Raw genomic sequence first — 23,424 nt, forward strand, 5'->3', positions numbered from 1 at the left:
GTAACCCTCTTCTGAAAGTTCTCCAGTTTATCAGTACCTTTCCTAAAATATGGTGCCCAGAATTGGAAAAAAGATATTCTTGATGCACTCTGACAAAGGCAGAATATAGTGAGACTCTTACCTAGTCCTGCACACTATGGCTTTTTTAATGCAGTCTAAGAATTCATTGGCTCTCGAAGATATCATTTTGCAATGCTGACCGATATTGAAGTTTTAGTCCATTAAGCTCCCCAAAACATTTTTTGGCTAACTGCTTTCTAGCCATGCTTCCTTTACATGTACTTGTGAAGTTAATATTTTGATCCCCAACTATAAGACTTCATGTTTGTGACTATTAAATTTCATTTTCTCAGATTCCCTACAACGTTTTAGCTGATCAAAGTAATTTTGGATCTTGACTCAACAGTTCCTTCCACATCTTGGGCGCATGGCACACCTGTGATCTGGAAAATCCATGCAAAAATTTTTTACCTTGTCTTCATATCAGAGAAGTTTGAATTATTTTGGTATTAAAAGATAAAAATACATTAATATTATACAAAACTATATATACATATGTTATACATTTCTGAATTTTTAAACTTTTTCTGTGTCATTTGCTTGCCTTCAAATGTAATCTGCAGATTCTGCAAAACTCCCCCATCCAAATTTCTATTTGACATTTTTATGCCAACACGCCAGATATTAAAACCATGATGAGGAGAGTCATGATATGGAAGGGATAACTGTATTATGCAAGTTCGTATCAACCTCCACGTTTGATAACTATGCCATCTATCCCCTTTTTTCTAGTAATCCATAAAAATACATTAAACAGTAGGGGCCCAAGGACAAATCCATCAGAATTTCTACTAAAGGACTTCTTTCAAGGTTTTTCTTTTGTTTATACTGACCTCTCCTAGATACTTTCCTATCTCTGGTGAATCTTTCTTAACCTTCTATGTATGATCATCATGTCTGGCATCTTGCCCTCGGTGGGTGAGTGTACCTCAGGGTTCTGTACTGCAATGTTTTCTCTCTTCTTCATACCTTCTTTATTATCTAATCAGTTCCCATGAGTTCAATTATCCCCAGTGACTCCCATATTTGCATATCTAACCTACCTTTCTCTGCTGTTTTCTGGTCCCATATCTACAATGTGTGTTGGACATATACACCTAGATATGTCCATAAGCATCTCAAATGCAACCTAGCCAAAACAAAACTCATTATCTTTCCTCCTAAATATATCCTTCCTGAATGCCCTGTTTCTGTTGAGAAAAGCAGCTGTCTTCCAGTCATCTGGGTTCATAACCTAGTAATTGTCTCTCAACTCTTCACTTAAATTTTGTATCCATCAGTTATCGTCTTCTGGATTTCAATTCCACCATCCCGTTCCCTTCTTTCCCCTATAATAAAATCACCATAGTTCACAATCTCATCGCCTCCTACCTAGATTTTTCCAGTTACCTCCTAATTGATCTCTCTACATCTCCCCTTTCCTATCTATCCATATTCCAGAAAGATATTCAAAAATCACAGATGTGACTACATCACTCTCTTGCTTGAGATGATTCAACATCTTCCTATTGCTTCTAATATAAATTGTAGACTCCTCTGTTTGGAAATGAAATATATTTTACAGTGTGACTTTAATGTATCATTCCAAGCTTTCCAAATATTACTCTCCCCACACAAACTGTTTCAATAAAATTGTTCCTCTTGTTTCCTATTCATGCTATTCAATCTCTTCTCCATAACTGAACATAAGCTATTTCTTGATTGTGGGATGCTTTCTTTTCTCACCTCTACCTCTTTTCTTAGTCCCTTTCATAGCTCAGATAAAATTCTCCCTTCCTCAAGAAGTGTTTCTTGATTCCTCTAAGTTGTAAATGGCCTACACCAAAATTACCTTGTGTTTATTTTTCTTATACTGTGATATGGTATGAACGGCACTGGTCCTGGAGGTAGAGAACTTGCATTTGAATCTTGGATAGATTGTTTCCTACCTGTGTAATTCACTCTTGAGTTTCCTTATTAATAAAATGAAAAATTAAACAGGAAGGTCTCTGAGGTTGCTTCCAACCCCAAATCTGTGATCATATGATATTGTTTTGTCTGTCTGTCTGTCTGTCTGTCTGTCTGTCTGTCTGTCTGTCTATCTATCTATCTATCTATCTTCTGTCTATCTATCATCTCTCATCTATTTATCTATGTTGTTTTCTCCAGGAGATTTTTGGTCTGGAATTGTTTCATTTTTTCCTTCATATTCCTAGCACCTAGCACATGAAGGAGATGCTTAACAACTTCTTGTGGAATTCATACATCATCCTAGAACTAGGGCTGGAAGGGGCCTCAGAAAAAATCTACTCCAACTCCTTCATTTTTCAGATGAGCAAACTAAGGCTCAGAGAGAATAAATGACCTGCTCAAGGCAAGACAGGTTGTAAGAGGCATGATTGAACTGAATCAAAGTGACATCTGACTCATTTATAACTACCTTTTGGTCTGGTCATTCAACCATTTCTGCATTCATGTAATTACATGATAACAGCTCAATTTGCTTGATTATGTCCGTAATATAGGATGAAAAAAATGGGCAATTAAGAAATTACATGAACTATATATAATTCTCCTGACCTGGCAATCTAGCAATTTTATCATGTAAGGAAATGAGGTGAATCTGGTATAATTAGATTTTTTAAAATGCTGTCTTTATGTGATCACTGTTTCCTTTTCTAATAGCTTATTAACCATCCCTTTAATAAAATTTTGGTAGGAATTGAGTTTAAACTTAGTAGCCAATAGTGGTAAACTTCATTCTCATTCCTTTTTTGAAAATTAGAGCAACATTCTTTAGGCCTGTGGTACCTATATTGTTTGCCACAATCTTTGCTAGGAAACTACTGATGCATAGGCAAATGTTCTTTCCACCCACAAACTACTTTCAGATCTACAAATTGAAATATTTTCACCTGGGACAAAACAACAGTATAAATCAAGTGGTTGGTTGTGTTGTGAAGAAGGACTTCATAGAACAATCTGAACATAAGTTCAGATACCCTGTGAGAGGTACTTACTTGTTTATGGCCCAGGGAGTCACTGCTCCCTACTGACTCCCATTATGCCAGTGGCATATTTCAAAAAATGGAAGAAGACAAATTTCTTGTGATCAGTCTATTTCCTACTTTGATGAATTCCAAGTAGTTTTTCCATGACTTTCTATTACAGCTCATCCTAAATCCCTTTCATTTCCCTCTCTCTGTTAACAAGTAATAGATATGCTCTATATGCTGAGCTGCTAATAGCTTCTTGATTGACTCTAGACAAAAATTAAATTCTCCCTTGGTAAGCAGGCTCATCTAGTTGCATGGACAGAGCCCATTCAATTATCCATGACCATAATACCTGCTCCTAAAATTGTACTGCATCTTTTAAGATTACCAGTGGCTTCAGGGTACCTTGGTGAGCTATTAGCACTCAGATAAAAATAGAAGGCTTTTTCTCCCCTTCTTAACGATGAGACTTCTCTTTGGAACAGCATAGTATATTTGATGAATGCCTTTTTTTTTGGCACCATTTTCCCCTTGATTTGTTATGATTTAAACAGACTTAGATCAATTTCTCTGGAACCACCTATCCTGTCATGCTCTCATTTGAGTTACATGGGTGAACTTGAGTGAAATTTGACTTTCTCCAAAATTACAAAATTCTCTGGTTGGCTATGTATCTCTCTTCTCTGACTGTAGAAAATTAATCTAGCCTCTTTTCAAACATTTAAGTAATACTGATGTATATATATGGTTTTGGAGGTGGGGTGGTGAGAATTTTTTTTAATGAAGTTTAAATCTATACTTCAGACTCTTATAATGGGAAAACAATAAATAATTCAAGCTAAATCTGCAAAAATTCTGGAATTCTTTTTTCACATATAGATATAATCTTTGTACCAGGAAATCAGGAAGCATGAAATGTAGAAGATTTTGTTAATATTTCAGTGACCAGGGCCTCTCTGCAAAGCCTTAGGAGAGGGAAAGTAACTATAAATCCTTTGGTAAGAAGGAGATACTAGAAGAAGGGATCCAAAGTAGAACAACTACCCCCTGGGCAAACCCCACTCAGGACACATCACAATAGTTCTGGACTTATGCTTTCAAATCAAATATATGATTTTGGGTTTAAAACAAAGCAACAAACAAACAAAAACCTTAGAGCAATTGCTCAAATTTTGGTAAGTGCCAAATTATCATATTGGTAAGTTAACCAATTTATAGTTTATATTATGATGCTACCATTTTCTAACAAAATTATTAACTAAAGTGGCAGAGTTGTCTTATATTATTGCTTGTCACTAACCAGCAATAGCTATTAAAGAACTGAAAATAAATGTATTTCATATTCACTTTATACCTCCTTAAAAATGACCATGCTATTTTTTTTAGGGCTCTGGCCCAGAACTGAACATTTTAGCTAAATTTGCCTTTTCCATAGAATATATTTATTCTTTCTTGTTTTAGTGATTAGTTTTCTTTTCTTTTTTCCTTCCTTCCTTCCTTCTTTCTTTTTCAGTTTGTCCTCAAGACTTTCACAGCAGGTGGTATTGGCCCACAGTCTTTCTTGCAAGCCTCTTTTGGATGCAACTGCCTCTAACACATAGCAGTTTGTGGCTCTGGTGCCTTCCACTCCCTTTTAAAAATTCCCTGGAAAGACATGTCAATCACAGTTTGAAGAAAGCTGCACAAGGTTGAGGATCCAAGCACCTCCCTGAAGTAAACAGTTCCTGTGAACAAAGAACAGAAAAGAGAAGCAAAGGGAACACATTTCTTATTAGTTGGCTGCCTGATTCTCATTAGACCCATGCTAATTTCTTTCAGGCTTCATATATATGGACCATTTCTAATTCACATGATACTCTGTACTTCATCAGGCCACATAACTAGAATCACTAGCTCATAGAATCTTCAAATATTAGGCCTAGAAGAGACCTTAGATGTCACCTAGTCCAAGCCAGGTACTTTATAGAAAAAATGAAAAACAAACAACAGTAATACCACAGTAAATAGAAAAATGCTTTATAGATAAACAGTGATATCACTGTCAATTTAAAACTCCCTAAGAGCTGTTTTTTGTTGTAATATATTGTGCCTCTTTTAAATCATCTTCCACTTACAAACAACTTTGTGTGTTTGAATTATACATTATTGCATTCAATTAAACAGCCATTCGGTGAGTGCCTTCTGTGTGTAAGTCACTGTATAAAGCACTGCAAGATGGGGGTGGTTGGAGAGCAGAGCAGATGCAAAAATTAAAATAATACTATGCCTTCCCTCTGGAAACTTGCAGTCTAGAAGCAAACATGCTTACTGAGAGAACCAAGAATTCTGTGATACAACTAAGGAGTTTCAATCTAAAATGTTTATAGCAGAGTTGAGTTTCCAGAAAGATTCTCAATTATGATATATTGTGATGATGATGTATTGATAAGAGGTTAAGAGCTTAATTGATGATGGATCATATTTTAAAAATCTTCTAAGTGTCAGTATGTTAGGAGGAATGGGAAAACTATGGGGCAAAAGGGTAGTTAATGCTTGAGGCTTTCCCCTAGTACTGTCTTATGCCATACTTGCTACTTTTAACTATGAAATGAGTGGCATAAGAAATCACGAGTATAGGTGCCCTTTTCCTGTGTCCTAAGCTTTGCTCTTCAATGAGTTTGTTGTTATGTTCACTCGTTTAGTCATGTGACATTTCATAAAAATGTCCATGTGGTTTTCTTGGCAAAGATATTGGAGAGGTTTGCCATTTCCTTCTCTAGTGGATTAAGGCAAACAGAAGTTAAATGACTTGCCCAGGATAACAAAGCTAAGTGTCTGAGACTGGATTTAAACTCAGGTCTTCCTCCCTCCAGGTTCCACGCTCCATCAGCTAAACCATTTAGCTTCTCCCCAGCTCTTCAGTGAATACCTTCTCCTTATTAACGTAGTGCAATAGAGATCTCAACATATTTATGCCTACCTGTCTTCTGTCACTTTTGACCACTTCCCTCAATATGTTTTCTATAAAAGTCCACCCAACATTGTCAGATATTCCGCACTTTCTCTTGACACAAAGAACACAAAGGCTAGTAATCCCTTTCTCTTACTATGTGATGATTCATCTTCATTTTTGTTTGTATGTTTCTCTGATGATGGCTTTACTCCTTTTCTACTATCAATTTCCTAATTTTTCATATGCTACAGTCTACATTTTTACTTTTGTCTAGGTTTATGCTACATAAATTTTCTCCCCCACCTTTTATTTAGCTAATTGGGTGGATGGTGGCAGTTGTTAGCAATAGTAATGCCATAAAAGAAAAGAAAAAAGAGGGGCCATTGTAACATTTTTTTAAATGCATGGAATAGATTATGTGGAAGTTAAGAAGGAAATACAGAGAAGCAAAGCAGTTTTTAAAATTGACTTTGAAATTTGTTACATATGATTTTTAAAAACAAATCAAATTGTGTGAAATGGAAAGTCAGTTTCAAATATGTGCTGCCACTTATATGAGCATGTTTTTATGGGTGTTTATGGTTAGAATAATAAAATTAAATAAATAAGTGTCATTCAGAAGGCAATGTGAGATTCATTTGATATACCTTTTCCCTGATCTTGTATATCTTTTCACCCTTTCCAAATATAAGCAGTAGCAAGTTTGATTCCCTTGTTCCTCTTTTCTATACTTCATTCTAAACAGACTGCAATCCAGGCTTCTCTACTATGCTCAGGAATCCTCTTCATTCTGCAAGATATTCTAGCCCTGGCATTTCATATCATGGAAGTGTCTTCCACCTGATTGGATGAGTCTTCCCAGAACTTCCTACCAGCCTAAATTCTGGATTTCTCAACCATACCCTTAGGCTGGGTGTGGAAGAAAATCTAAATGATGTTAAAATAAAAGTTATTAATAAAAATCCATTTTAAGGGTAGTTTTTAGTCATTTCATTATTACGTATGCTTAGAATTTGCATTATGCTAATTATGATGTGCTATTGGTATTATTTCTATTTAGTAAGAATGGAATTTCTTTTTAAAATGTTTTAAAAAGAGAATACCATTCAGATACATTGAAGAGGTAAAAAATTTGTTGACTCATACAAAAGATTTCTTCTGCTTTCAATATTGCTTTACCTCTTGAGGCATTAAGTTCTTGGGCTTGCCAGGTCTAGACAAAAGAGTGAAATCTTACAATATCATTGGAGTGATTGGAAAAAAAAATAATAGTGTCTTACTCTTCAGTAGTCACTTATATTGACAAATAAGAGTGCTTCTGAAATTAACAATATTTTCTACAATTTATTAACAAATCTCACTAGCTGACTTAGCCCTACAGTAGGATTTTACTAATGAAGGATGTACAATCAAGAAATGTTGGCTTCCTACTCTCTGTTGACTCCAAATTACATTTTTTAATGTTTGTATTAGATATTTCTTTCTTGAAACTTCTCTGGCTTGTGGTCCTACTGAGATATCTGGGAATTTCATGATCCATTAATCTTCATAACCAAGAGTATAATCTCTACTTCCTCTTATAAGCACATTGAGTCACAAAACTCAAAATATGAAAAGGTTTATTTAGGGATTACTATGAGGGGTTAGATCTGGGGTGGGGAACCTTTAGCCTTGAGGCCACATGGGGCCCTGTAGGTCCTCAAGTTTGGCACTTTAATTGAATCCAAACTTCACAGAACAAATCCCCTCAATAAAAGGATTTGTTCTGTAAGACTTGGACTCAGTCAGAAGGCTGCATCCAAGAACCTAGAAAGCCATATGAGGCCTTGAGGCTGCAGGTTCCATACTCCTGGGTTAGATCATTGATTAATGGATGTAGGGAAATCCTAGTTTAGGAAACTCCCCATATCAAAGCAAGTTTTCACTTTCTCTGTAACTTATCATTGTAAGGGGTTGTCCAGAGCATTAAGAAGTAAAATGACTTGCCCAGGGTCACACAATTAGGATTTTCTAGAGATGAATCTTAAACCCAGGTCTTCCTGGCTTTGGGAATCTATGCTGTGAGGCCCTGCACTAGGCTGTCACTCAAAGACTAAAATTTACAAGTGATCCTCATAGTATAACTCACAGGAAATTACAATAGCCATTACCTTTTCTCCTCAGAGTCTTAAATAGTCTCAGTTTGTACCTGTGTATACCACTGACGATGGTAGAGTTCTAGGCAGTTTTCTTCTCTGTGGTTCTCCTTTTTTATAAATGACATCCTCCAACTGCATAGCACTGTTTGCTTTCATAGCATCCCTAGAAAAGGAAGACAGATGTCATGATCTTTTTGAGGTCATACCTTTCCTATCTTTCTATCTGTAGTTTTCTTTTAGCTCACAGAAGATGGTATCAAATATTCCCTTTCCCAGATTTCTTCAAGTCAACCCTTCACAGACCCCATCTGGGCAGAGTGTTACTAACTGAATACATTCCTCCAGATCAGGAATCTTCCATTCTCTGGATTTACCTTAAACCAGAGTTCCCTTGACCTCATATGTAAGAGTTTTCCCTGGAAAGTAAAATAAGAATATTTTCCAGAACACAACTGTTACTCACTAGGCATCTGTAATGGGAGTTAAAAATCTTTCCTACCCATTAATAGGCCTCAGGTGGGGCTATTAAGGGAAGCCTGATTAGGGGAGGCTTGTTTTATACAGGGGTCCATACCTTTTATGGTCTTATTTTTTTCCCCCGTTTCTGGGCATTTTCCCAGCCAGTTACTTGACTTCTGAGTGTCCTCTCCACACCCACCTCACCTCCAGAGTTTGGGGTCTGAGATTCTAATGCTGCTTCCCAGCTTCAGGGCTTTCAGTGAGGGTGGGGCTGCTATTCAGTGTGAGTTTAAGTTCAGGTGCTCAAGTGGGGGCAGGGCCACCACATGGGGCTCAGTTCCCTTAGAGGGTTTATGCGAAGACCTTCAACAATGGATCTGAGCTCTTGCCTGCTTTGGGAGCCACTGCCGCCTCTGCTGCTGCCTCCCAAGGGGGCCTAAATTATGGGGACACCCCGCTCCCCTCTCTGTGAGCTGCAAAGACCCTGTCACCAACCCTTGGCATCTGTGGGTGGAGGGACCTGCAGCTGGAGATTCTGTCTCTGAACCCTGTTCAGATCCGCTCCTCTCAGTGCCATGCAGCCAAGGCAGGGCTGGGCTTTGCTCCGGGTCCAGTGCACAACGGACCTTTGGCGTCAGTTTTTCAGGTCTCTCTGGAACAGAAATCTCCTCTGCTCCATTGTTCTGTAGCTTCTGCTGCTCCAGATTTTGTTGGGAGTTCTTCTTTACAGGTATTTTATGGGCTGTGGGTTTGGAGCTAGCATGTGTGTGTCTTTCTACTCCGCCATCTTGGCTCCTCTTGTCCATACCTTTTGTTAATTGCTAATGAGGCACTGGGTCATGGGGGTGGTGTCATCAGGCTCTGAAAAGTGTATACATATTCTGAGATGAGGTTTTACTTTGGGGCTCAAATCACTGGAAGAGTGTTTGTGTGATTAGGCCAGATGAGACTCTGGGTAGCCATTAAGATGCCCTCCAGATTTGAAAACCCAAATGTTGGTGCTTCTCTCTCTGGTAATGATGTATGTATTATCTATGGTCAGACAGTTGGAAGTCCTGTCTGTGGTCTTTCTGTTTGTAATTTCTGTTTGTATTTTCTCTGAAGTTCAGGGTGCTAACTTTTACCCCTGAACTAAGTGAATGATATATGTCCTTTAAAGTAAGATTGCTAACCCCTTTTACGGTTGCTTTCCTTAGAAAAGCAGATCTAAGAACCTGTGCAGCAGGTCCTCCTGTTTATGCTGCGGTGCTTGCTGTTACAGCACCTGGGAATGATGGGGGGAAGACTTTTGGCATAGTTGTTTCTTAGTCCTTTATGATTTTCTTTGAGGTACCTGGACAAGGTTCTACAAATTACAAGAGGCTACTACTAGAAATATCTAGAGGACATACATGACTCCCAGTAGCAATGTGTATCAGAGAAAAGTTCTTTCAAATACAATATAATTCTATTTTATATTTTTCTAATCAGATAAGATGCCATTCTGTCCATCTTTGGAAGTTTCTTTTTTTAATTTTCTTTTTGAAACTAGTTCAGTAATTAAAAAGACAATGTGTCTAAATCATTTCTCATAAAGGAAGTACAAAACATAAAGTATTGTAATAATAAAAAATGATCCACAAAGTTGTATGGCCAAATTAGGGTTCTCCTTTTTGAGCTATTAGGTTGAGACACCATATGTTTATTTTAATGACACTGCCATTGTTTCAGAACACTTTCAGAACATCTTTATTTTGTCTTTAGAATATGTTGTGCATTTCTTCAGATTTCCATAGTTGAGGCAAGTTTTTGAATTTTAAACTTAGAATCAAATTTTTGAGGAAAGTTCAATGTTTAACCAGAGTTCTTTGTGGTACATAAGATGGGAGGATCAAACCAAACAATATTGGTTGAAACAAAAGCCTCACAAAGACATGGCTATAAATTATTGAATCCATTTTCCTTTGACACTTTATACAGGATTCTGATGGTAATTTCTAAAGAAAATTCCCAAAAAAGGTTTAAGCAGTGTTGGGGTTGTTGGAGTAAATGTATAACCTTTTCAGGTGACTACTTTGGAGGAAAACACTCATTTAGATAAATATATATTTTTTAATGTTGTATAGTTCCACCACTTAAAAGTCAGACTTCAACACACACACACACACACACACACACACACACACAAAATCATTCACTCACATATATCCACAGCTTTTGTAGTTAAAATAAATGATTCATATTCACAGTGATCAAAAAAACATCTCAAGTAATTTTAACTGTCATGAGTCATGTCAATTTTCAAGTAAGAAAGCAGATTAGGGCTTCAGTAAGATCAGCTTTTGAGGCATCGTTAAGACCTTCTGGAATGGTAGCTTTAAATTCAGAGGAATTCTGAAGACTGTCATGTTTTGTTTTGTTTTTTAATTTTTCTTTAAAAATGGAAAGAACATGCTTTTTCAAGGCTGAGGTGAGACAAAGATGATTTGTGTAGTTAATTTATGGTCAAGACATTGGGACAAGGTTCTGTTCTGACTGGTGCCACAGAAACACTTTATAGATGTAACAATGGTCTAGATGTATTGTAAATTGTCTAAAGGAGCCCCAAAGTCTAGCTCACATGGAAATACAAAGGCCTTTACTACCCTTTTGCTAATCTTTTCATTATTTATTATATGTGCTCAGCATTGCCTATGGCATAAGGAGAAAGAGGTCACAATTTTAGTTGGAGGGAGTTTGGGATGATCATTTTTTCATAACAATTCCAAAATAAATCCAATGACATTACTATATATGTTGGTAGGTCTGTGATTTCATCAGTATAAGTACTCCTTTAATTAATGCAAATTTCCTCCTAATGCTTTCTTATTCTGTGTCATTAGTGTATATATTTTCCCGTAAACTGTACACAGAATCAGACAATCATAGATTTTAGGATCATAGATTGAATGTTGGAAGGACCTTTAGGGGTCATCAAGTACCATCTCTTCATTTTATGGATTTCTAACCTGAGCCCCAGAATTATTAAATGACCTAATTGGATGTGGTTGGTTTGTTGTTGTCCTTCATTCTCAAAGAGGACCAAAATGACATCACCATGATAAAGTGAAGTTTCAGTGTGTCTAATTGTGGCTGATCAGACCAAGATGAACTTGGAATGCTCTATCACAGATTGGGCACAGATGGTCCATATGAATATTTGGGGTTGTTCCTCCAAATTTGTGCATCCTATCTTTCCTTTGTGCTATCTCAATTCTGCTTTGTTCATAGAGCACAGCACCCTTTCTGATGTGGGCACACCATGCTTAGTGGTCCTGTGCCAATGTCTCCTATGTAGCATGGTCAAATCCAAAGTTCTTGAGAGAGACCTTGTTGTATCTGACCACCATGTGATCGCCTGACCCATGTGAGTTCTCCATAAAATAGTCTTTCTGGCAAGAGTTCATTTTGCATTTGAACAATGTGGTCACCCCATTGGAGGTGCACTCTCTGAAGCACAGTTTTAATGCTTGGCATTTCAGCTTGAGCAAGGACTTTAGTGCCTAGTACCTTATCTTGCCAGGTGATCCTCAAAATCTTCTTAAGAGTTCAAATGGAAGCAGTTTAGTTTCCTGGCATGGCCCTGGTAGACTGTCCATGTTTCACAGGCATACAACAATGAGATCAGCACAACAGCTCTGTAGACCTTCAGTTTGAGAGTCAATCTAATACCTCTTCTGTCCCAAACTTTTCTTTGGAGCATCCCAAACGCTGAGCTAGCTCTGACAAATGTATGCATCAACCTCATTGCCAATGTGTACATCCGTGGAAAGTAGACTACCAAGGTAAGTGAACTTATCCACAGCATTCAAAACTTCTCCATTTGTTGTAATCAATGGTTCCACATATAGATGGTGTGGTGATGGCTGATAGAGCACCTGTGTGCTATCAGTCGGATGTGGTAGAATGAATTTGAACCCTAGTTCTCTGACTTTAGATGTAGCACTTTCTCCTGTACAGTCTTAGAACCAATGTAATTCAACCTATGGGTGATCTAAAAGTCCTTCTACAAAGTTCCTAAAACATGGTCAGCTCAAATCTACTTGAAGATGCCTCAGTGAAGAGGAACCCACAATATCCCAAATAGCCAGTTCTACTTCTGGATAGCTATAGTTGTTAAATTTCATTCCCCTATATACAGCCTAAATCAACTTTTCTATGACTTCCACTCTTTGTTAGGAGTTTGTGGCCAAAAGGAAGAAACCTTATCACCCTTCTACATTACAGCCTTCAAATCTTGAACAAGGCTATCATGTCCACTGTAAGTCTTCTCCAAACTAAACACCCCGCCCCCCCATTTTCTTTAATCCCCACATGGAACATTCGCTTGTCATTTCACAACGCGAGTTGACCTCTTCAGGACATGTTTCAGCTCATTTGTATATTTCCTCAAGTATAGTGCTGGTAACTGAAAAAAAGACTTGAAATGACACCTAGTGATGATGAAGATGAAGATGATGATAATGATGACAACAATATTTATATAGCATTTATATATATAGCAAATATAGCATTTATATTTTACTTTACAACCAATACCTCATTTTATCCTCACATTGACCTTGGAAGTTAGGTGCTCTTATTATCACTGTTTTACTGATGAGGAAACAGAGATAAGTCAAGTGACTTGCCCAAGGTTACATAGTTAAGGTATGATTTGAACTCCAAATCTTTCTGATTCGAAGACGAGTACTCTATTTTGCCACCCAGCAAGTTGCCATGTACAGTGCACTCTTATTATTCTAGTTCTACACACTGTACAACCGCTATATAATTTCAGTATTTTGGGCTATCATGTAACAATGTCAGCTTATGTTCAGGTACACTAATGTTATTAACATATTTTTCTCAGCATCTTGTTTTGTGACACTACATTTCTGGAGTTTATTTTTGGCACCCAATTGTAGACCTTTACATTCATCCCCTTTAATTTTATCTAATTCATTTTCTAGCCAATAGAGCTTTCAGACTATCTCTCTAGACATCATACCATCCACACATTTGATAGCCACACACACTATATCTCTGTCTTCATTCAAGTCAATGATAAAGATGATGAAAGATATAGGGACATTGATGGAGATTCTACCAAGACAATGGAGATCTATTTTTTTTTCTTTCTTTGCTATTTTAGCATCAATGTGCTGCTCAAGATTTTTCAACTGATAACTTTAATTTTCTGTATATGATAGATACATTCCCCTTGCTCTAATCATCTCTACACTTACTAGTGTCTTTTTGTTTGCCAATGTTTATGTCAAAGTTATTGTTGCCAACTTGGTGCTACTTATTTGTACTCACCATGTTTTTTTTTTTTTATTGTTCTTCAGGTTAGATGTCATTTCACTTCAAATTATAGTGTTCAATGATCCCAACTAACATACCATTACAGGAAAAATATTGTATACATATTTGTCATTAAGTTATATAATAAGGAATACCCTTACTCCTACAATTATTGGTGTGTGCCTCTGGCATATTCAGAATGGAACTGATTGAATATTTTCATAATGACTTTATAAATAAGTAGACATAACCAGACATAACATAAATAAGAGACATAACCATATCTGCTCAAAACTAAGAATTTAGATACACACATGATAAATATTGTGACATTAATTTTCTAACAGTATTGTTCTAACTATCCAAAGCACAGATTTTCAAATATTATAATTTATAATTGATGTGCATGTTCAATCATCTTAATTTCAGTGCCCCTTTGTAATAGAGTCCTATGGCATTACCTCTAGATACCATCAAAGAGAAAGTAAGCCAATCAATGGAAATTCTGATCATTTGGTGCCAGGTTGTAATTTTTTAGGACTCTTTTACAAGATCTGCTGTTTCTTTGGGGAAAGCTGAGCAAAACCTTTAATTCTCTCTTTTTCTTATTTTTCTGTCATTTATAGAAAAATACGTTTGTTAATTTATCTTGCCAAGAAAGATTATTTTAATGGATGTCTATTAGCTGCTTGAATTATAAAGTTGCTGTTTGTTTTGCTCTAGTATTTAACCTCAAATCTTCTATAAAATTGTCATAAAGCTTTGTTCCTTTTTTCAAGGACCATGGGAAAGTGGTTCTCTATGTAAACGAAGGAGATCCATTATTTTAGCTACCATGGAACCTATATATAATTTTAGTTTCTGCTAACAAAAATCACGTTTTTAAATATTCATAATGACTTAAAGAGAGATGTTCTCTCAATAGGCACAAGTCTTCATGAATTAATTTCTGACAAGTTAAGAAATATTTTTGTTTATTTCTGTCTTATTTTTTATCATTTATCAATGATTTAGTACTAAGAAATCTCAAAATATAATTGGGACTAGTGGAAAATGGGACACACTATGAAACTAAGATGAAAGATTTTGCTATTATCAGATCACTGCAAAATTTGTGAGAAATACCTACTTATTGTTTACATTTCTTTATATGAATTTTAACTTAAAGATTTTATGGAGGTGATATATGCTTTGAAATGAGACACTAAGGCATATTTTGAAGAATGTCTACTAAGGACCATATAATTCATGGATCCAAATCAGGTTTGCCTTAAATAAAAGGGCTTCTGTCAACTACATCTCGTAAAACTTGTTTAGAATTGTATTTTTACATAGGTTTTCTCTTTCTACTTTAATTATAGAAGTCTGTATAACTTCTCTAATAAGACTGAGTGTTCCTGAAGTAAAAGGAAAATCCAGGATGGAAAGAGTCAACTAGGAGCAGTGACCACAGAGATGTAAGTTGCAATTTTGGCACCTGGGGAATATCACATGAAACATGACTTCAGAGCAAATTTTGAATTATAGTATCTAAAATAATACAATGTGTCATAAGAGCTATGCAATAAGACCTGAATCTAATAAAAGTTGGGCCAATTTTTCCTTAAAATGTGCTGAAGCCATCCTTGAGCCTTATTTGTCTCAAGGCACTAAAAGCTCAGTCTATTGACTTCACTCTCTTGTATTCCTAAAAACAAAATAGCCACAAGGAGGTCAAGGAATGCTCTGATGTTTAGTAGGATATGTTGGATAATTCTGACAAGGAGGATTTGCTCAAGCTGAATCAGCTAAGGGTGTCCTCAAAGCATATGCTTGTTAAATATTCTTTTCCAGTTAAGATTAAGCAAATTTTTTCTTTCTTAACTGTTGAATCACCTTCAAGTATGTTATTTTGTCCCAATGATAGCACAAAGTACCAGAGGAATGGCCTGTGTAAGCCCAAGCTCAAGAAAAGGAAAAGTACAATAAATTCTGTCAAAAGGGAGAAATTAGTTACTATCCTGGCTACCACATAGCAGAAGTGTAGTGTTGTATTTTTATATCCTAATATTTCGCTGCCTGAGGCAAAGCCTTGATCATCCCACCACAGTTACATGGTGAGGTAATAATTTTATCAATGACCTCACAGGTCAGCAGGGTACTTACCCAGAGGTCTGGAGGATCCCAGTGCTTGCACTTGTAGTTGCAAGTTCATCGGCGAGGTCAAGAGCATTCATCATCCACAAATACAGTTCCTATACCAGGAAGTTTAACCAAAGGCATAGATGAGAAATCATCATTAAGCTATAAGCCAGGAGTGAAAGAACCAGGAAGACTGCCTAAAGAGTCAACAAAATCATTTAGAGTGAATAAGCAGAGTTAGGAAAGGGAAAGAAAGGAATGCTAAGGTTACAGTGTTGGCTGAGCAGACAGACCCATAGGGAGAGGGTTTCATGTACGAGGCTTTTTGGACTCTCTCTTTCATAAACTCCTCTAGCCTAGCAGTCGGATTTCTCTCATGTTCTTACAGCATCCGCATGACCTGATAAAGCAGAAGAGTAGGATGAACTCGTGGGCTGTTCATAGTGCACGTGTTCATTCTCTTCTCCATGGTGGCTATGCTCAGGTTAAGCTTGAGGAGTTAGGTATAAACTATATAGGAAAATAAAGAGTTATTGGAACCTATTTGAAACTCTTCATTAAGACCAAAGTAGTAACTCTAGATCAATAGCAATGTTGAAAGCAATTCTGTTTGTTAATATTTAGTTTACCTTCTTAATTTCCAAATTAGCTTGTAGTCATATCATTAGTTACTCCTAATTCAAACTGTAGGGATTAGAGTCTTAGGAAATTCATTGACAGGGCTATTTCCAGGATGTCCATGCTTGAAAACTCCTTGGAGAAGGAATGCTATGATATTTCCCAAACCCATTCTCATCCCCATTGTCTTCAGTGAGGAAACATCTGTAAGAAGACATAGATTTTTTAACTAGTTCATAGAAGGAATAGAAGTCCTTACCATGTTTGTGTCCTAGAGTAGAGAGGAACCTGTGAAATGAGATGAATGTTGTTTGTATAGGAACCAAAAGTCATTAATAAGATTCTGCTCATGTAATTTATAAAAGCTCACTTCAAGTCAGTGGCGGGGGGGGGAAGGGGAGCTGATATCGCCTTCATTCACCGAGGGGAAGTCATAGGAAAAGTCATTGGACTGAAGTGTCCCATTGAATGAGAGTTTTCTTGAACCATTGAAGCTTCTTACAGTTCATCTGGGGCCTCTCTGAGCCAGTTGGGGGGCACAGAGGATGGAACACTGGACCTGGACTGAGTTCAAATGTGACCTCAGTCACTTAACAGACATTAGAAAAGACTTTTAACCTTTATTTGCTTCAGTTTCCTCAACTAAAATGGGAATCAAAATAAAACCTACCTTGAAAGTTTGTTGTGAAGATCAAATTAGATAATATTTGTAAAACACTTAACACAATGCCTGGTGATGTAGCAATGTTTATTCCCTCTCTCCACCCCTCACTGTCTCTGCCGGAAGACCACTCTAATAATATTGACTCAACCATTTTTAAACTCTGCTTTGCTAAATGAGTTGAATACTCAGGGAAATTGAATTCTCTGATTTCATTGGTTTGGCAACTACTTTTACTGATGAATACTGAAACTTATACATGACCTTTCCATCTTTTATGAAAGAGCATCTACCCAGTGTATGTTAGGACTTCTTTACTTTCACCTGACTTTGTAATGATGCCAACAGAACACACGGTCTTGTCTCCTTTTATCCCTAGCTCTCACCATATGACTGCCCCATTTTTTTCGATCATATATTTCCTGGATAAAATCTTTTACTCTTATTTTTTAAAAGTTCCATATCTGCCGTGTGATGTAACCTGTTCTTCACACCCATCTTGTACCTCTCCGTTGCACTCTGAATGATACTCATTTTCTTTTTTTTGACTAAATTTTATTTTCAACATTCACTTTTATAAGATTGAATTTCAATTTTTTTTCCCTCTCTTCTCTTCTTTCCAAAATGGAATGCAGTCTGATATAGGATATACATGTACAGTCATGTTAAACATATTTCTATATTAGTTATGTTGTGAAAGAAGAATCAGATCAAAGGGAAAAAATCATGAGAAAGATAAAACAGCAAAAAAAGAATGTAGTCTGTTTCGATCTGAATTCTGACTCTACAATTCTTTTTCTGGATGTGGACAGCACTTTCCACCATGAGTCTTTTGGAAGATACTCATTTTCAAATCCTCAGATAACATAGTGTTCAATGACTCAGAGCTACCAACAGAACTAATGGAATTTTAGTATTAAAAACATGGCCTTTTGTTTCTAGTAGATACATGGAGTTATTAAAAGAGCTTTGCAATTTACTGGAATCAATCCAGCCTTTTCTGTCCTTCTGTTTAATTCAGAGCTCAGCATGTCTACTTACACCATTGTCTATTCCAGATAACTGCTAGTACTTATGGAAAAGCTCTAAAGGTTTTACATCTAAATGAATGTCACAATTTGAGTAATTGCCATTCTTCATCCATTTAGGTTTCCTGACAGCCCAAAGTTGAATACAAAATATCAAAATACTGATTCCATTTTCATTGACATAGTGGAAGAAACCCAGAACTACACTATAAGAAATGATTATTTCATGTTGCCTTTGTATCCCCAGGGCTTAGCATAGTGCCTGGAACATAATAGGTGCTTAATAAATTCCTATTGATTGACCTTAGGGATCTTCTCCAATGTTCTCATTTTTCAGATTAAGTACTTGAGGCCCAGGGATCTTGCTTCAGATTTCTCCTATGGCATATAGTTAATTAATAATTGTAATACCCAGGCCTAGAATCCAAGGGTCCTTATTTAAGTCTTTATGTACACTAGTCACCATTTTTCCTTTGGTTTCCACAAAAACAAAATGTAAAGATCACTTATGTTTTTTTCTTTTCACATAGGGTTGTTTGTACTCTGAGTAAGATATCCACAGAATATAGATTAGGCAAATTTCTAGTCAACCAGATGAATGTATACGATCTTAATTGTATCTTAAGAATTGAGGGTGAATTGTTGGGTGAGACTGATGTAGATCAGAACCACCTTTCATGCAAAATGAGGGAAAATTGCAGTTAAATTGTTTTTTGTCTTTGTGGAGTATCAGTCAGAGAGCAGCTGATGTCACAGTAGGCCTATATCTTGGGAAGGGAAAGTACGTATCCCCCTACCCTTTACAGTCACCAAAGGCTACAATGATGAAAGAGCATGTGGCTTGTATATATGTACACATCCATGAGTCCTGAAAGGAAAGTTTTGGAAACAAAACCCTGACCTAATCCTTGGAGAGGATGTGGTGTGAAAATCCTTTGCTTAAGACATGGCATTCACAGAAAGAACAAGAACATGACCAAATGTTGGAAGTTTCTGAAACCCAGTATTCTGAATTACTACTCTAGTATTCCCAAATTCAAGAATTCTGAAGAAGGAAAGGAAATTCCCAGACTTTGCCAGCTGTTGTTGGGATTGTTCTAACTCCAAGTAGATTGCTTGCTGATTCATCTCATAGCTAGATGCAGGATGCCCTAGTATGTGAAGCACTGGATTAAAGCCTTTGAGAGAATGTTAAACTATTTACTGCTCCTATAAAGTCTGGAGATTAACTCAGGAGACTTAATAGTTGTCAGAAGTGAGCTATGGACAATCGAATAGCACTGTTGTTGTTTGCTTTACCTTGTAAAGCAAAGGGATAAACATTTGGTTTCTTAGAATTTACAGATACATTTTTCACATGGTCTAGGCAAGAAATGAGAGTGGGCCTCTATCTCTGTCAGAATAATCCTGATAACGCTAAAAAGTTAGAATGTGTGATGGCAATAAAAATAGGATCTTTCACTGTTTTTATTTTAGTATAATCAAGTGCCTCTGATTGAATCTTGCCTTTATGAATCAAGAGTCTTTATAAGGAGTAAAGTATAGAAGCAAGAGTTTATTTAACTAGAAACAGTGTATATATTTGTATTGTTATTGTTATAAATGTGATTAACCCATTGATGGATCTGCCCCTTGTGGGAAGCTTGATTCAGGACTTGTTTTGTTAGAGTGTCCCAAGTACCTTTTGTTTTTTTCTATTGAGGCATTGGGTCAAAGGGTTGTGATGCCTTGTGGCTCTGAAAAAAGTATAAATATTCTAAGTTGAGGTTTTACTTTGGAGTTTAGTTTTTGTAAGAGTATTTGTTTGGCCAGATGAGGACTCTGGGAAGCCACTAAGTACCCCCTGGCTTTGAGAACCCAGATGTGTGTTTCCCTATGTAGTAATGATGGTCAGGCAGTTGGGGTCCAATTGTCTGTTGAATTCAGTCAGAAGAAGTCATATCAGTTGATCTTTTAATTTTATGTATTTTCTTTGAAATTCAGGGTGCTGACTCCCTGAACTAACTGAAATTATATATGTGTGTGTGTGTTTGTGTATGTGTGTATATACTTGGTTAGAAGAGCAATAGATATGCTTGTTTAAAGTGATTGTTAACCCCTCAAAAGTGGCCTTACTTCTATAAATCCAAGAGCCTGTGATAGCAGACCTTCCTGTGTATATTGGGGTGCTTACTGATATGGAATGTGAACTTCTTAAGGACCAGAGACCAATGTTAAACATAGTATTTGACATATAATTAATGCATAATAGATGAATGTAGATTGATTGATAGTCAGTCATGGGAAGTCAGACTTTCTCCACCACTTTCTTTTCTACCTCCTTTGTCCCCACAATTAATTATAATACTAAATGATCCCAAAGCGTTGATCAGGGAATAGAGCTAATAGATGACATATTTGTTTCTCCATCATTTTCTTAGAGACCTGAAAAATAAGGAGAACCGGTGAAATGTCATTGATATCAGAGATGAGATCTTTGCTATATCAGAGGAAATGTCACTGACATATCAAAAATGAAGTCTAGCCTGAATAGCACAAGTAGAGCTATGAGTATTAGGGACTATGTAGGGTGCTGGGGGAACGTGGAACTCATTGGAAAGGTAGGAGAATTGTGACTCTTCTTCAATTGCTAATGTGAGTCTTTTATGAGATTTCTGAATTTCCAGTCAATTGAAATAAGAAATGTCTCATAGACAAATGTAGGCATTATTACCTTGAGTTCTTATTCAGAAGTTAGGGATCCTTTTACCTATATCTATGGGGACATGGAAATTTGCAACCATTCAAATAAGAGACAAGTCTGAATTGGGAAAAAAGAAATGAAAGATGATTTTTGAGGGCTACCTCCAAAATTTAACCCAGTTCATGTAAGCCTGGAGGGTCAGACACTGGGCAATGTTATATCTGTAAATTAGATAAAATATTTACGAAGCATTCTCTATATGCCAAACCCTATGATAAAAGCTGGGAATATTAAAGATTTAAGCTTAAAATTACATACAGACTTTTGGAGCACCCTGCACAAAGAAAAAAGACAGACGTTCTCTGAGCTCAGTGACCCAGGTTAGAAATGAACATGGTTATTGTTGGCACTCCCTTAAATGGTGGTAATGGGGAAGAATTAGTGGAGTGAAGAGAGTACGTCCTACATAGCAATGCTGCTGGGGCAGAGGTGAAAAACTTTTTCTATCATGAGCTGAATAGGATTAGATGATTGCTATTGCTTAGAAGATGGTATCAAGTTTTATTTGTATGAAAGAGGACCTAAATCATGGTAGGAAAAAAAATAAAGAGTTCATTGAAGTTAGAATTTTACATTGCAGTTCACCATGCTGCTCCCTCATCAATAGGCATAGATACCCTTATAAGCCTGAATAAAAACTTTAGGGAACCTTTCTCACCCAGAGATTTTAACTAAGAAGAAGATGAAAACTATTTGGAAATGGTTTCTGCTGTTTTAAGAGATGGAACAATACTTTCTTTTTATCCATGTACACTAAACATCACCCCCTCTGTCCACCTGGAGTACTACTCTCTGGAATAGATCTCCAAAAATATTGGGGGAGTTCATCTATTCAGTTTTGGAATTCTACCCTGCAGCCAAACTATCTCAGTTATTGTGTGTGAGAACAAACTCGCCCATCCAGCCATGCCATTCAGATATCTTGCAGTCTGACCTACATCTCCCTCCTGCTCCCAATACATCTCTTTCTCCTTCATTAGGATAGGGTAACTAAATCAATATTATCATTGCTTATGGAAAGAGTAGAACAACTGATCAGTGGAGCCCTACAGCTCCATTCACCATCCCTGTGAATCCCCAGACCAAAACTCACCTTGCTGACAACCTCTCCACTATTTATATTGTCTCCTCTTATTAGAATGTAGGCTTTTTAAGGAAAGGAAATATTCTACATTTTGTATTTGTATCCCCAGCATCTAGCAGAGTGTTTGACACATAACGAGTGCTCTGTGCATTTTGATGTATTCATTCTTTGTTCATTCATTCCTGAGAAAAGAATTCTTATTTTTCTCTTACAGTTTGTTACTAGAAAACTTTCATTATCTATTTATTATCTTCCAACTCTGGTGTTGGCTAAGCTACTATTGTTTAGCTCTTTATAAGTCAATATGAGTGACTATGCTTGCTAAAAGTGCCCACTAATGCATCCAGTGAACACTTTATTTGATAAAATAGTTCATGATGCATTGTGAATACTCAGATTTTCACACTAGTCATGTTAGAAATTGAATAACTCTGTAAGAGAAGGCTTTAACATTTCCATAAAATTTCATGTAAGACATCTCCTATATCCATCATACCAAAGAATCCTTTCAAATTTTGGCACTATAGAGTGGAGGAGTTATATATTTTTCATTGTGATCAATAATGTTCATGGAAAGAAATGTCAATCTCTTTTCTCCTAATAAATTTTGATGCTTGACTTTTAAATCCTCTAGACCCCAAAGATTTAACAATCTAATTAGCTACCCTTTGAGTGCTGCTGACTTAAAGATCATGATTTTCTATCATCCTACTGACAGATGTCAGAGTTAATGTAGAAGAATTTCCATAACTTTATATGACAAGTTGTCAAGAAAATAAGAATATGTTACATTGGCCTTGACTAGTTGAAGAGTCCTGGGAAAATTGTTCAATATAAAAGAATCATATGTAACTTTTGAGTTTTATGATTTTACTCAGAAGAAATTCCATGTTGACTATGAAAATAAATGAATATAAATTGGTGACTAGATTTAGATTGTGGGCTAGTGAACCTGACAATATACCTGTAACTACAAATAAACCAACCTATAACTACAAAAAAACATAATTTTTGACGCTATTAAGCAAAAGATCACAGGAGTCAGAATCATGGTCCATTTAAGAATATTCTGTCTCTGGTAGTGGCACAATTGAAATTTTTGTGTTTGTGAGTTTAAAAGGTCTATACATATTTGCCAATCATCCTTATCTTGTTTTAACAATGAAGAACCTATGAATTTACCTAAATTATTTTTAATCTATTGATTTTTCAGTATAGATTATCTCTTGGGAGCAATATGTTCCATAGGTGTTGGTCTACCCTAGATAAGCAGAGCAGGTAATAATTAAGTATTAGAGAGA

The 23,424-nt window shown here is 36.4% G+C and overlaps 1 long non-coding RNA gene across 3 annotated transcripts in view; it reads left to right on the plus strand.

Moving 5' to 3' along the window:
• Positions 1-23,424, plus strand: part of LOC140505729 (uncharacterized) — a 147,637-nt gene that overhangs the window by 23,150 nt on the left and 101,063 nt on the right. For all 3 annotated transcript variants that reach the window (XR_011967636.1, XR_011967635.1, XR_011967637.1), the window contains one exon: positions 15,230-15,325. This is a non-coding gene — a long non-coding RNA (uncharacterized lncRNA). The remainder of the gene's footprint in view (positions 1-15,229; positions 15,326-23,424) is intronic.

The sequence above is a fragment of the Notamacropus eugenii genome, chromosome 5 (genome assembly GCF_028372415.1).
Source record: "Notamacropus eugenii isolate mMacEug1 chromosome 5, mMacEug1.pri_v2, whole genome shotgun sequence".
In the NCBI taxonomy this organism is placed as follows: Eukaryota; Metazoa; Chordata; class Mammalia; order Diprotodontia; family Macropodidae; genus Notamacropus; species Notamacropus eugenii.